This window comes from Rhopalosiphum padi, chromosome 4 (genome assembly GCF_020882245.1).
Source record: "Rhopalosiphum padi isolate XX-2018 chromosome 4, ASM2088224v1, whole genome shotgun sequence".
Lineage (NCBI taxonomy): Eukaryota > Metazoa > Arthropoda > Insecta > Hemiptera > Aphididae > Rhopalosiphum > Rhopalosiphum padi.
Window position 1 is genome coordinate 42,594,577 of NC_083600.1, and position 17,681 is coordinate 42,612,257.

Below are 17,681 nucleotides of genomic sequence, written 5' to 3' on the forward strand. Positions count from 1 at the left end.
TTTTTTGTAGTCTGCAATAAATCACTTTTATTAATATATCGTCAATTTAAATAGCTTAATATATATAGTTAATATATACTTTTAGTCGACATTTAACACAAATTTGTATTCGATTTGTGAACAATCCTAAACAAAATTATATCTTAACTATACGTTTTAATTTGTTATTTTCAATTATGATATAAGCCACAGTGTAATAACATTGATATTGTGCCGAACATCTAAAGAGAATCGAATTATTAATTGAAAAGTGAACAGTATTATTTTCGCATTAACTGCACCACCTAAGAACCATTTTTTTCGGATAAAAATTCAAAATCATCTTTGAGACCACACAAATGTTTGTATATAAGGTGTGTACTGTGTATTATAATAATACATGAACATAATTTTACACTTACCTTCAGACAACTTAAACAGAAACCAAAATGTGTACGCGTACGGTTAAAACGTTTCTATATCATATGTATAGGTACCTACTTGGAAACATAATGCCTCACAGCAGGGGTGTCGCAGTATTGGATTTCATGTTAGACAGAACACGCGCCTATCGTTAAAATGAAATACATCAATAATATTATATTATTATTATCTGTCCGTTCGTTTCGATTTTTATATGCACCACAATAATATATTATGGTCTACGTATGCGTAATAATTTATTATTAAAAACGAACTATATATTATTAATATTAATAGTTTACCTATACGGCTATACATACACACTACACAGTATTACCCATATAGCGTTTTGATGACTTAGATATTCGTCCTTAACTCGCTTGTACTACCGCAATGCATAGTCGTTTGCGTTATTCTCGTATTTATTATAATATGACGCCACGAGTTCGGTGTCGACGCGCATGCTTGCATTTGGTTATGCGATGTGTGTGCTCGCTACGGGCATTTGAAAATCAGTGGCCGTTAGGGTGTTTGGACGCGAAGGCGTAGAGTATTGCGCGAATACTGAACCGTCTGAGAAATTCCATACACATAAGTTCGCGATAATACGATATAAGTAGTATATTGTATAGGTTTAATACGGTGGGAACAACAGTGCGTTTTAATTCGATGTCGAACATCGTCGTCGTCTGATTAATTTTTGTCCTCGTCCGTTGTTGCGATCACACCTTATAGAAGAGTTTCAAGGAAGTGTGTTAAGTGAGGAAAAATCGTGTTTAGGTGAGTTGTTTTTTTTTTTTTTTTTTTACATACATTTCGCATCATTGACGCATTATCATTATTTGATGATTTTTGTGTATACGTTTCTACAATACGTTATCGATGAATCGTTGGAGTGATTTGACTTTCTCGACAAAACTGATAACAATAAATAACAATTTATTTTAAGAATACATTTTTTTTATTTATGAATGGTTTAAGGAGTATAAAAAATAAATAAAGTTTGGGTTCAATACACATATTGTGATTTCTTCTCGAAGTTTCGAGTGAAAATCCAGTAAACTTTTTTTATAAATATGTTATGTATAAACTTAATTTTTGTAGAAAAGATGTATAATATATACATGTATCATATATTATTATGATGTAGAATATTATACCTGACAAATAGCTAACCTTTAGTTAATTTTTAAAATGTTTATCGTATAAACTGCTCGAGTAAAAACAAAACTATGGTGCAACTTTTATTACACGAGGGAAATGAAAACAATTTAAGTTGTTGAGCTTTTTTAGTAAGTAATCGAAACATCGAAATATGTTGTGTAGATGTATAGTGTGGTGTGCAATTTCATCTAAAATTATGCGTTATTTAAATTATTATCTAAGTTTTAGGATGATATAAAACTTTGGTTTGTGGTACATGTGCTGCTCTGCATATAAGACGTTTAAAATTAATAATAGCTGTAGACGTAATTAAAATATATTTAGTGTGTGAAATTAACATACCTAAAGCATCAGTTTAAATTGTAATTGCTTAAGCTCCAGTTATATTGTTATTGCATTAATATATTATGATGATATATTTTTTATACCTACATAATGATGTACAGTAATATTATATTCTTTAGCAGTATGACTTAAATAAATGTATAATGTAAATTGCATATATACATACATTATACAAAGTATTTCTGAAATGGATGAAGTCACTAGTATTATATGTACTAACTGTAAATGTCCAATGAAGATTTTTTGGAATTTTTTCCTATCCTAAAAGTCTGAGTTTATTCAAATTATTTTTAGAATATTATCTTAAATGTAAAAATAAACACTCTAGTTATATTTTTTTGCAAAATTCTCCTACAAATCGAGACGTTACATAATTTTTGCGCTTGTCGCTCGTTTTTTTTTAGTCGGCGATTCAAGCGTGAAAAACGCGCGACAAGCGCAAATAAGATATTATAAAAAGGAGACTAAACATTTCTTCATATACCTGTATAGATATTATAAGATAAATTGTATTAGTGTTTCAATATTTTTCCATTAATTTATGGTAAGAAAAATACATCATTTACGTAACTAACAACAAATTAATTAAACTCTATCAAAAATAGACATTTTTATAATCAATATGTAATGTTTTTTATTTATATGTTTAATTATTTTAGAATAATGAAAATTTGAAAACTAAAGTTAATTTCTTAAATTTAAAAGCATAACAAGAACTAATATTTTTACATTATAATGTAACATTAATTATTGAAGTACAGAAAAAAAAATCTCAAAAATAAAATCAATAAAAAACCGTAAAAGTTCTTTTTATATTAAGACAATATATTTTAGTTTTAAAAATTGTTGATACAAAAATAAAATGATTATATCGAAAAAAATATGTATTGAACGCATAAGAAACATTTTTATACAACATAATTGAATAATAATATAATTTTAAGAGTGATAATTAAGTACTAACATTTCTAATACATTATGTTTTTGCACTTATATTCTTATTTGTTATATCAAAGTACACAGATTCAAACATTAAAATAATTTATTCATCATAATATTATTATTATTTTGCCAAATTGTATTAAATGATTTGCAAAAAAACAACATTTTTTAGAACATCCTAAAAACTATATATTTATTATAATATGTTGCAAAGAAGCGATGAATGTATTTATTTATTTGATTACAATACGTTATCCGTGAGCAGTTAAAAGCATTTCATGCATTTTTGTGACAGTTTTACAGAGTTTGAAATGAAATTTAACGTTTGCACGAGTTACTAAACGTCACGGTTTAAAACGTGACATGCTTTTATGAAATGTGACTAAAATTGCGTTTAAAGGAATCACATTTCAATACACAAACCAGGACCTCGGTTGAAAATTGTATCGTAATAATTATTTTTTCCCGACTTCCCCGTTGTATAATTTATTAATTCCACACAAACTTGGCGATCTTCGCTTATAATATGTTCATTATTCACGCATCAATATATGCATAGGTATAAAAATGCTTGGCGATCGACGATTCGTGTGCGCGTGCATGCATATAATATACGACTTCAAACATTTGTTTTTATTAAGGTAAACCGATCGTCGATACAAACAGCTGTAACCTACGCCGTTGACTTCTTACTTATATTCTATTATATTAACCTTGTTATTTTCGTATCGGATGCGAGTAGGTATATTTTATACGTTTATTTATTCTTTATGAAGTTAAAAAGCGCCATTGAACATGGTTCGTGTCTCGGGCACATTTTACATTCATTACCTTATTCTTACATATTCCCCTACGCCCAGCAATTTCAATATTATACGAGTATATATATTAGTTATTTGTTATTGTTTTTGAACTATAACGTCGAACGTTTCACAATAAAATATGAATTTATTACGGGATAGTGCTGTGATACTATATATATAAATCGTAAATACACTAATGTTCCTCGCACGGTTTTCCCGTAAAGTGTCATGATTGAAAAAAAAATATATAAAATATAGTTATTGCAGTTTAAACACGAAAAGAATGTCGAAGAACAAAAAAATGTCTTAAATGTTATCATCTCCCTTAAAGAGTTATATCTGTCTTATGGAATTGCGTACAGGGTCTGCCATACCTTACGAAAAACGACAATATTAATAATAATAATAATAATAAAAAATCTCTTACCATTTTCTATTACACTTTTCTGGTTGAAAATATATAAAATATATCTATACATCTAACGTTTATAGATCGTGTGTTGTTTGCTGTACAGTAATGCGTTCGGCCGTGCCATACTTCAAATGCCTGCGATAAATTCAAACGGTATAAGCCGTTCTGTATTGTGAACAACTATTTTCCGTTGCTATATACAGTCACAGAGTTACGATTTTCACACGGAAGTTAACACTTTATAAATCACTATGCGTGATCTCCCGCGGCGTGGTATATGTTGTAATTGGAATATAATAAACCATTTTTTTTTTTTTCATGATGATGACTTAGTTTTCAACATTTTTCTATATAGACATTTTCACAGAAAATTTTAAGATTTTTAGTTCATATATTTCAACGTTAGTATTATAAAACAAACAAACAAAAAAAAAAAAAAAAATGTTTTCTCTCGATAAAAATCCTTTTGTTAAACCATGTGGCTTAGTTATTATTGATATTAAACTCAAAGTATTTTTCACTCAACGAAAAGATAACAATAATACTGAATGAAGTTTAATCACATTTCTTTCATAACAAATCCAAACAAGTATTGTAATTTATGAAATTCATTATTTCAGAAAAGGAGGCACGTTATTTATGTGAAGTAAATCAATATTATAATTTTGTAAAATTAGACAAATAACTCACGAAAATTCCAAATTGATTGGCCAATTATGGATTCTTTAAGAACTAACTAGGTAATAAGACAAGAAATTCAATATATTAATGTCAAAAATAATAAAGCTGTATCGTTGATATTTAGTCTACAAAATATTTTTTTAGAAATACACCCCGAGAATAGTATATAATTTTTAAACACTACTTATTTAAATAATTAATCAGAAAAATTAATTTTTGTTTTATATTCTAAGCGGAGTTAGGGAATGTTGACATTGTATTTGTGTCTATCATCACCTTTCGGAGCAGTAAAAATGCTTCCTTTGTGGTTTATTTGTGGTGGAAAAATGGATCTATTTGGTTTTGGTATTTAATTTTATGTGTATAAAGTAACAAGTCCCTACCGTATTTTTTTTGTTAATCGGAATAAATCGTAACCGTATAAAACATAAAATATTGACACAACCTTTTATACAAACGTTTTAAGTTCAACAAAATGTTTAATTGTTAACGGTTTGAATTAATGAGCCAATAACAAAAATATGTGCGTTGATTTTAGAAAAAAAATAGTTCAATATACGCTGTACTACGCTACACCATTAGAACAATAAAATAATAAAACCTAGTTATAGTAATTCATTATATGATATATACTCCCAGAAATTGTGGTTGATACTCTGTATATGTCCGTTCATAGAATCGTTTTATTATTTAATGGTTCATCGATATCCATTTCAAAGAACTTACTGATTGACAAGATATACTTGAAACCTACTATACCTATTGCCTACCAATAGAAGTAGAGTGACTTCCTCGGTTTTTTTTTTTTATTAATATTAAGGTATTTTTATTTTTATTTTAAATAAGTTTCATTAGTCTTATTGCACAAGCGCAGAACAGCTGGTAATAAAAAAAGTTAACAAATTTACAACATTTGATTAATAATTAGTCTGTGTAAAAATCTATAGAAACTTTTTAAACATTTAATATGAGATTTGTGTAGTCGGTAGACAAAGATGTATTCAATTTTTTTATTAAGCAGATGACTTATTTCTTAAAACCAAGATAATAATATTATTATTAATCGCAATAATTAGGTATACGAGGACGGTAAATTGAGTATTATATTATAATTATTAATTTCATACAAATATCCACACGCGCTACTATATGGAATCCGATGATTTATAGGTATTTGAACATTATTGTACCATATTTGTATTTAAAAAAAATAACCGTACACAGTAATATCTGTCATGTTATGTTCTGCCCTACGGATGATAATGTTAGTACATAATATAATATATAATTAAATCGGCAATACACCAGAAATGTCATAGGCACTACGTTGTAGAGCGTCGAAACTGCGTCAGCCCGTAATAATATATCAGGTAATATAAACAATATTATTATAACATATTGAAAACATAATAGGACGTGTTATTATTATGCATTACATTACAAACATTAATTTACTACATATACAAATATGTACGACATATTACATTGTGTACTTATACAACCACTATACACCGACCAAGGCCATTTCAATATTGGAGTCTGGAGAGTCCTCGGAGTCTAAGTCTAAACATCCATCTTATACATTATTTTTGTCATGCATACGTGATAGATTAAATACAGAGCAATTCACTAAGTATGCTCACTTATAATTTTCCTTTAGTTACCTTTAATTATTAGTTAATTCAAATTCTGATATAGTATAAAACTATTTTCATACTTAAAGGTTATATTTTTAAGTTCTTGGATTTTTTAGATCATCTAAGAAGTGTAAGGTGGCGATACCAAATTTTTTTTTTCAAAAAATAACTACACTATGTACTTGTAAATTGAGGAAAATAAGATATAACGAGGACCGTGACCCGCGATGATTTGAAAACTTCACTAACTTAAGTGATAAATATAAATTTATCAACATTTTATAATTTGTAAAAATGTTTAAGTATAATTAATGTTAGATTCAATACTGCATAAATTACAAGTTTTTATAAAACATGTATTTAATGACTATAATACCTTAACATATACAATAAACATATTAATAACTCTGAAACAACTCACGCAAACTTTTATTTAGATTATTAGATTGGTACACGACGACTGTAAGAAGATATCGAAGATGTAGAAATACAGTGCAGTGAGAATACCATTGGCTAATATTAGTATTACGATTATTATACATATAGGTATCTAAATTTGTAATTAATGTTAAAATTTAATGAAAATTCATATCGTTTAGCATAAAAATGAATTATGATATGGGTATTAAATAGGATTATTCATTTTTAGTTTTACATGGTAAACTTCTGTGATATTTAAAATTACAAATTCGGGATGCTTATCTGCGAGCACATCTGCTTCTCTTGTATTTTGTTTTACAATGATATCGGGTATATTATTATCCTTGTACTCCTGAAATACTATTTTGTAGCCGGCAGCCGTTGCCTCTAAAAGTGAAATTGGTTTTTCTGCGTGACCTGCTGATTCTAAAACAGAAGCCAGATCCAGTAATTTTGCTTTGCGAGGATTTATTTTTGATCTCGTGTACACGTGTTTCAGAAATCCATTTTCAATGCCTACAAATAAATGTAATTATACTTCAGAAAATATACCATATCCCATTTTCGTATCGATTATTATTTTCCAAAATATTATATAAGCCTCCATCACGTTGGTCAACCGACATTTTTCCAATAATTTATGATAACGAAAAGTATAGACTATAAAATTATTTAGAAAATATTAGCGTAATAGAAATAATACGTAAAAATATAATTTATGACATACATTGACTCGTGACTTGTGTGTTTTATTATAGAATTCCTCTTTGACTTCGGACATTCGAATATGCAAGTTATTGCAATAGATATAACTATACAAAATACAAACTATATTACAATATCATTGCAGCCTATTGATGAACACTACGGAAATTCTGACAAAAGTCGATTAAACCATTGATTATTCTAATGTCTTCGGATCTGTCCTCGTTGGTAAAATTACATAGATATTATGCATGCGTAATATACACAATATACAGTATAACACAGCGTTTCTCAACCTTTTTAGTCTCGTGACCCCTAAAATAGGTATAAAATAATATGGTCAATCACTTCGCGACCTCCTCCCTATCTATATCAAGTATACATTTGTATCATGGGAATGCCAAATTTTGAACGAAAAGGTTTGTATTGTAAATCAGTGTTTTATACCGTTTTTGACCTACGTGACCCCCAGTCAAGGCAATCGCGACCTTCCGGTTGAGAAACGCTGGAATAACACACACCGTGGTCTGTATATATCAGACTAAAACTATAACGGTTTTTGACGTCCTCTCTTTTTAAAAAAAAAAAGAATAAATTATAGATTAAGTCTTGCGCGGCACCTACAGTCAAGTGGCGCGGTGATTACACGGGCAGGATCAATACGATATTATGCTGTTGTTGTTATTAAATATTATTGTGATCCGTTGTCAGACCGCGCGTTATCGGGAGATCCGTTCGTCGTATTGTCCGTGGAGGTAAACAACATCTGTCGCCGCAGCGGCGGACGCATATAAATAAATATATATATATATATATATATATATATATATACCGTACGGGGTACTTTTGCGCGATACGGATTGAAAGTAAACGACGTGTATATATAAATAATGCGAGACGGGCGGAGGTGCGCGGATAAAGGATGAGAACAGCCGGACGGTTTGCTGTGGGATTAACGTCGGCGATGGCGAAAGAGTAACGACTGCGATATATATATATATATATGAATATAATGATCGATTGTTTATAAGCTCTCGCCCCGTCTCTCTTGTGCTTTCACTCTGTCTCTGTTGCTTTCGTTCGCTCAGTCACTCTCTGTATCTGCTGTATACACTCGACACGCGAGGCCTATATACGCGACGGCGGCGGTGGGCACAGAGATCGGCGTGTATATACTTTGTTAATGGGCAGCTGTATATTATATACATATAGTGGCAGTAGTTTTGTTGTTGTCGGTGTAATTTAACCTTCTAAAACAGTGACCTCTACTATGCCGACCCCCGAGTCGCGCCCACCTAATGGGTCCTTCAAGTGCAAACAAAGTCCGCGACGCTAGCCGGGTATCCTACAAACACACACACATACACAGACGAGTATACGTATACAACACGACTGTATTCGTATGAACGGCAAAAGACTTTTAATCAGCGCGCACCACCACGAAGAGGAAACAACATTTTGTGTGTGTGTGTGTGTGTGTGTGTGTGTGTGTAGTATTGTAGTCATATCGGGGGTAGCTCAGCCGTATGTATAAATAAAGTGGTACCGGTCCATCAGGGGGATAGCAGTCCTAAGATTTTTGTTTATTTATTTTTTATTACTATTCTTTACTTTCGTCTGTGAATCCATAATGTTATTTATCATATATACATTATACATATATACATAAACGTGTCTGAAATGTGCATATTATATAGCGGAGTAAGTCAAATGTGTAATATCTTATTATAATAATATACGTAGATGAAATACGTATACAGTTATACGTACATGTAACATAGTTATGTACAGTGACCGTAATGTGAGTTCGTTAAAGTTATTTTTTTTCGTACTCGGCTTTCATCTTAATAACTTAGTTGTTACAAAATGATTTTTAAGTATATAAATAATATTATAACAATCTAATAAATTTAAGTTACCCTATTAATATGTAGATTAAAAGTATCTGTAATACATTGATTTCGATTATTAATAGCGTACCTAGATTTTTGGTTTACCTAAACATGAAATGTTTTTTTATTAAAAACAAACATTGCTTAACAACTTTTTTTTTCACTCGAAAATTAATAAAAAAATTCAATACATTATATACCATTTAAGAAATAATATGTGTGTTTAATTTTCTATCCAAGTTCTAGAAAAAAAGTTTTCATTTTTATTTGTAATTTGATATTTAAAATACCTATTAATAATGTACATCGAATACTTTAAATGTATTTAAAGTGATCTAGTCATTGACTATTATTTTTAATTGCCAATATTCTATGCAATTTATTTTTATGCTTTTAAATCGTAGTTTTTAATTGAAAAAATGTGGTTCATTTAGAATTTAGGTACGTTTGTATACTATCCACTAGGTAGGTAAATACACTTATATGGATAACACAATTAAAATAAAAAAATATCGACTAAATTTAATATTAAATTCAATTAAACGTGTTAGGTACAAATAGGTACAAGAAATTGTTCTCTATTTTCCGTCCTAATCATATTAATCGGCAACCGGGGTTGTTCATAAAGAGTCAGGATGGCAGCTATTAAAACTTTGGCAATTGAACCGCACGATTACTTTTGGAGACAAATGAAAGGTCAGCTGGAGTTTGAGCCAATTTTATATATATATGGAGTGCCAAAACGTGAGAAAAACTAATACCAAAATAATAATAAGTTTTTCAAAGTAGTTTAATGAACATTTTGCTAAAAGTAATTGTACATCTGAGGAAATTAGAAATGTGAAGATGTGTAATATCTTATCTAGACTTATGTTTAATGACATTTGATGAAAATGCCATATGGAAAATAGAAATCTGAATACTAATCGGTATAATAATAATGCAATAATATAGCACATACACCTTTTCTGATTATGTATAATAATTTACGTTGCGCATGGGCAATAATAACAAATTATAGATATATTTTTGCCATTATAATTGCATAAGGCTAAATCATTGATTATCCGAACGATAACATGTAACGATAAACAGTATAATAATATAATAACAATAATAATAATATCGTAAAGAATGTAAATTAGGTTTGAAGACACGCCCAGCCCAATAACGCGATTCAACCATAAATAACAATATATATAATAAAGGGGAAAACAGATGTATTTTAATGTTTATAAAAAGTAACGTGCATTGGAATAAAAGTTTTGAAAGCTAGTAACTTCTCCTTGTGAATAGTTAGCATAATACATAAGTAGACGGTCGATTTTTGAATTGTTATTATTGTTTAGAGTATATCGTTGCATATTTAATAAATCTTTGTTGATTTAATTCTCAGTGGGCGATTGACAATATAATATCAATTATACATTATACAAACGTCCTGTTAAACAAACAGTGAAATATAATAATAAAGGTTATGCATAACGTTATTCGATTAAAAATTAATTATCACAATATAAATAAATATAAAGAGTTCACGATTATTCTTATATTTTTGATTATTGAAAAAATAAAATTAATTTAGTTCGTAAAAATAAAAATATAAAATCAATAATCAGTTGGTCCTTTTTAGAGAGAAAAAATTTAGGTATTAACAACAATAATATAAATTTGCTCATTTAAAAAAAAACAACTCATATTGTCATATATAATATTCTGATATATTACCATAATGGAGAATACTCACATGTTACTTTAGTAATGATATTTCTATTATCAATGTATTTTTAGGCGAAACACTTAACGGCATAACATCATCGTGTACTCTATTATATTATTATTGTACATTATTTTCAACATTTTGTAATATTAAGCAATAAGTATCGTATCCATAAGTTGCTGTAAAAAGAAATTTATATAAATGTATGTGTTTTGTTGGAAATACTTACTGTTTAAAATGTATTAATTTAAAAATGTAATTATATCAACACTTAATATATTATTTTAAAAGAAAAATACCATTATTAAATTAATTTCCCTATTGTTTAGAGGCATATTAATCGGTATATAACATTGTAAACATTATTGTATTAAATGTGAGAACTTATTCTTATGCGATGGTAGCTGAAATATTTATTTACTGTTGTTGTGTCGATTGGCAATAAAAATGCACGTTTATTTAATTAAAAAAAAGGGGGGGGGAGTGATATATTATATTTTATTTTATCATGAAGAAATCACTAGCAACATTGATGCTGCCTTAAATGATTAATTTTATTACATTGAATAGTTCATATATTTTATAAAAGTTTCAATTAGCAAAAGTAAAAAACATATATTTTTCCCATGTATTTCTAAAAAGTTCAATGATGTTTGGTACATCGACCATTATAGTGGTCGGAACTAGAGCGTTGCCAAGACGATCACGCTCTTTAGAGGTATCATCGTGGTGGGTGTCGACGAAAGGAATATTACAAGGTAAGAACTTATACATTATTTATAATCCCCGACAAGTGACAATTGTGTGGCTCAATTCATCTCTAATGGTTTTAAACGCAAGTCATTCTACTCGTATTAATTACTTTTCTCGTAATCGCTTCTGTTGTACAACACATCAAATAGTATATTATATATGGCACATAATCAAGTGGTATTAGAATAATTGTCTCCGGGGAATTGTCGGCAGTAAAAATTAGAGCGGTATAATTTTTCAGAAAAATGTATGGGCCAGTTACAGTATCGCGGTATGTAAAATCAATCGTCGCATTAACTCGGATATTGTGTCAGAGACGTTTGAATCATCTAGAAATGTACCGAATAAGACGTTAACGTACATGTTATTTGCTACACAGATTGACTGCAACGTATAGGTAGTGAAATAAAATTGTTTTTCCGTTTCATTTTCGATTCGGAAATGGCATAGCACATTCATTAAATGGATTACAACTACAATATATACATATCCAATACGGACTGACGAACAATTTCTTGAAACCGAATCAGACGTTTCTATGTGCTACTGTTTACAAAATAAACATTTTGGCGAGCACGAAATACGAGTATGATTATTAGAATAGCTTTATTCCGAACGCCATCCATCAATATGACCCGTTTTAATTAACTTACATTATTTATAGTGTAACACAACCATGTTCGAGTCAAATACTTTCCAAGTACCGTGACTACGTGACTACGAGAATACGATTCACTGAATCAGTTACCCAAAACATAAAACTGTGGTGCTCAACGTTAAAATTATTTTCAGTACCTTAAGTCACGTTGAAGAAGTTAATAAATTATAACATCATGTCGACGTATTATTTGTTCCAGCATTTTGCTATATTTATTAGGAAAAGACGTGTGTTTATAAATTAAATTTGAACTTTTAATTTTGTCATGTGTTATATTTACTGTATTTAGTATTTAAATGATCTTTCTCTTAAAATAAAGCAGTGATAGTATAAATTATTTTGGCTGAACATAATATGTCACTTTTATAATAATATAGAAGCTATAGTAAAAACCACGGTCCAGTTCACAACTGAGGTAACCCTCTTGTCGATATAATAATTTAATATTTTTTAAATATATTATCGTGTGCGTTATAATTCAATTATATATTACCTATCATTTTGACATCAAACATAATTTACCTAGGTAACGTAAATTTACATCCACCGGTATCGCTATATCCATTTAGAGGATTAAATTCAATCGTGATAAGGTACACATATTATATTTTTAACTTGTGTACTTAATAACAAATTTTTTCTTTTATTGAAAATTGAAGTGTCGTGAATTTTTGTTAACTTATTAGAAATATAATTTATATATTTATTTTTTTCGTGGTATTAAATAATATACTTTTAACTAATACCAAATTCCATAATATATATATAATATGAAGTTTGCACCTATTTATAGTGTTAAATTTAGAATTCAGGACTTGACCTTAATATATATTATAGCGATTTAGAATCAAACAAATATTTTTTTTAAACAAGCAAACATATTTAAAAAGGCGCTTAAATTCAATATTTTACCTCTAAGATAATGTACTACAATTTGACATCCTATTATAATACATAACCTTATTGTACATGTAATACAAATATATTAGTTATTTATCGTTTAGTTATCTATTTAAATTATAGAAATAACACCGACTAATAAATAATAATTAATATATTACTTATATTATAATTGGTAATAATTATTGCTAATATTACCAATATCAAATAAATATTTGTTCTTGTTTTCATTTATTTGTAATAATATTAAAACGAATAAAACTGCATTGAAATTGATAGAGTTGAGTTGTTATTGATATTACAAAAGCAACTGACTTGGAAGTGACTCCTGCTTTTGAGTGTAATGATATTGGTTCACGTGAACGATGACTGTCTCTTCTACAATATTATAACATAATGTCTGTTTGTCTTTCACCGTCTATCATGTCATCCGGAACCACTTCTGGACTTGAACTTCTCGTCTAGTCATTTGAATTTTCACAACAAACGTATAATGATTATGTCTTTTCAGATCATACAAAATTCAGAAGTACAGAATAGGTCACCCTAGTTCGTTTTCCAGAAGTGAAATGTGAATGTTACCATTTACTGAAAAAAATAACTATGCCACCAGTAATATTATGGTATATTTCTAAATAATTTGTATACTGACGTGTTTATTCATTTTATTTTATAATTTTAACTTTGAAAACAACGGTGTAGACGTGTAGTTATATATATATTTGAGGTATTAAAAACGCTTCTTTATAAGTTATTGAATATGTTAAAATGTTTGTATTTTTTTTAAGTAAATTGTGAGCATTTACGTGAAGACGTATATTAAATTGTATCGAACAACATTCAAAAAATTGTAATTCATTAAAACAATATTTAATTTATAATAATTTATTTATATTTAACTATATAAACACTGAATGCTGTTGGGATAACAATTTCGAAATATTGTAAAAAGTGTTATTTGTGCTTCCAGCTAAGGATATTGTGTTGTTTAGTATCTATATAATTGATCAATTTTCTATCAAGTTTCGGGTGGAACCTGGAATATGCTGTCGATTTATTTATGAGTGTCATTGTCAGATTACATAAATTGACTATAATTGTGTAAATGTCAAACATCATTGTGCGTAAATTATATTATGTTCGTCAAACTTTATAAAAGTTTTACTGCTGTAGTTTCACGATAAAATATTGAAATATTAATTTTAAAGCCTAAAATCAATGTATTTTAAATTCCTGAGGTGCGAGGACCCTTGTTGAAATACTTTTTCAAACCACAGGCCCCTTTTTAATTTTCATACAAATAAACTTTTATCATTTTTATTCATTTTTTTACAAGAAATCTAATGTTATCCTTACCAATCGTCCATGACCGATATTAACCAACAGGTTCGTGGACACAGTTTTAAAATCCACTGTGACTTAAAAAATGTAAGTCAATATATTTTATCATATTTTGATGTTTTTTATTTCATCATTACAATATTAATATCGTATATTCGTATGCTGTTGTACAAGGTATAAAAAAAAACTTTTTCTCATTATTTTTCATCACATTATAATGGGCACTTAGATTATTAAACGCTAAATAGTAAATAGTAAACAAAATTAGATTAGAAATCATTTTTTGTATTGCATTTTGATTGTTTTAAAATTTATTATAATACAATACTTAGGTCAATATACTATCGTCCGCTGTGGTATACTGACTTCCATAATATTCTGCTCGTAGTTGTTGTTGTACATATATATAATGATTACTATAAACTCACAAAATAAATAGTAACTATTGATAAGTCACTAATTCTTGAAGTTACAATGGTCTTACAAGAACATAGTATGAAATCACCATAGTTATATTACTTATATTATTATTTATACTATTCAATCCTTATAATTTTCTGGTAAAATAACTATAATGAACTCTTTTCTGTTATTTCTATTTAAACGAAATCTGATCAATTGTAACTTAAATTTTATATTACTTTTATTGAATGGTATACAAATGTCTCCGAACGAAAATGTTCAGGATAATTGTATATACGAGTAAAAGCTATACATATAATTGTATGCATGTATACCAGAATCAAGCGATTTATAGAAATAGGTACATAATGAATTATATTGAAAAGATAAATTTTATCAATTCAACAATTACTGTAGTAGATGATCAAAGAGAAAAAATAATTATAAAATGATTCCATAAGGTCTTCTGTTTTATTGAAAATGCACAAATGTATATAATTATTTATAAAATTCAATAAGTATAATTATTTTTATTCACGTTTTCACGATATTAACGTTATTTAAATAAATAATTCATAATATTCAATAATTGTAACAAATTATTATTGTTTAAAATATATACACCGAGACCTTAGTAATTTTATTATAAATAATTTGAATAAAATAATGTAATTTATACTTATTATATTCTGAACCAAATGATAAGGATCATATTTCTTTGATACCTAGAAATAATTTAGTTTTTTTTTTTGGTTTACGAATGTTATTTTTTCTCATTTTTTTGAGTCAAAAGAATTCTCAAAAATGCAATTAATTATATGTATTGATTTAAATTGTTCGTATCTTAATTGGTACTTTAAAATGTTGATAGTACGTATTATTATTTTCTTATTAGTTTCCTTAAGTATTAAAGAAAATAATTGACAAATCGAGATAAATGGGGGTATAAATCCAGGTTAATAATAACATAAAATAATTTTAACTATGGTTGTCATAGAAACTATAATAAGAATTTTGACTAAAAAATAAAACTCATGACAAAGACAATCTAAATATTCTTGTTTTCAAAACATCAAGAAAGATACGATTTATTTTTTGTTTAAATTTTGAATATGTAAATGTTATTTTTTTTCCTATATTTCGTATGTTTGGATAATGAGATTAAACATATAAATACAAAGACATTTATATATTTTTAATTTTTATATTCATTAAATATTTTTCTATAAGCATCAATTATTATTTATTTCAATTAATTAATCTCAATTTTAAAAGTAGTCTAATAATTAAAATCAGAATTGTTTTTTTTTTTTAAATATCACGAATAATCTATCTTGAATTTGAATTAATAATAATAATAATTTACCATTAAATATTTGGTTCTGATTAGTGAAATCCACTCTAAGCAAAATCCTGTATCCTTGGGTTCTTTTTTGCACAAATATAGGTATTAATAACTCAATTAATACTTTAAATAACTATTCAAATATTACAGCTGACAAAACTGACTATTACTAAAAAATATATCATTGATAATATTACCATCAAATTCAAACTATACAGATTTACTTTATACTTTTAAATCTCATTTAAAGTCACCCTGGTTTAAATATAATTTTATGGAAAACATACTATCTATATGGAATATGGATATTTTAATGAATAACAAATTTCTAATAATTCGTGGCACATCGCGTGCTAGTTTTCTAATTAAATATCAAAACTCTTAACGTGGTAAACTTTAATCGTTATTTAAATTAACAGGATCATGTGCAAGGTTATTCGAGTACTACGTTAATTGTCGTAATGTTAATTTTAAAATTTAAACCATGCCAAATATATACTGAATACTTATAATGTATACCTTTTAAAAACACTGATGGGCTGATGACTTGTTGAACCGCTCAAGTATTGACAAATCCCATTTACTGGTAGTTAATTGATTTTAATTAACTGGCACTTGGGAATAATTTTGACTAATTCCTTCAAAATTTCTCACTCTAATTTATTGTACTTTTTTATTGTTTTGTGTAAAAAATTGAAAAACTTTTTAGACAAATACTGTAATTCTTTTGGTGTTGTCAAATTGTATACATTTACGACAGCTACTAAATTGGAACGTACAAAGAGAATGCATTTATGACACTTGTATTCAATGTTTCACAATGTAAACTGACAAATAATAATTAATGCTCATTCAAAATAATACTATTAATAGACTATTGTCCATCTTAATAAATATACATTTTTCAAAATTATTTGATACAATTCAATAATATTATAAACATTTTAAATACACAATGCTGTCTGAAATCAATGACAGAGCACTTAAAATATTTATGGCGTATATTATAGTGTAATGGTGTATAATAGAATTTGAATATTTATAATGGTGACCTCTGTTTATTTACATGCATTTCTCATAAATAAAACTAAATATTTAAATAAATATTTTAAAATTTAAAATATATCTGTAGTAGCATTGATTATAGATACTAGTATTA

At 27.6% G+C, this 17,681-nt stretch overlaps 1 protein-coding gene across 2 annotated transcripts in view; it reads left to right on the plus strand.

Annotated features, from left to right (window-relative positions):
- Positions 1 to 903: 903 nt before the first annotated feature.
- LOC132929489 (uncharacterized) overlaps positions 904 to 17,681 on the plus strand; it is a 160,191-nt gene continuing 143,413 nt past the window's right edge. For both annotated transcript variants that reach the window (XM_060994871.1, XM_060994872.1), the window contains exon 1: positions 904 to 1,182. The gene's annotated coding sequence lies outside the window, so the exon portion shown is untranslated. The remainder of the gene's footprint in view (positions 1,183 to 17,681) is intronic.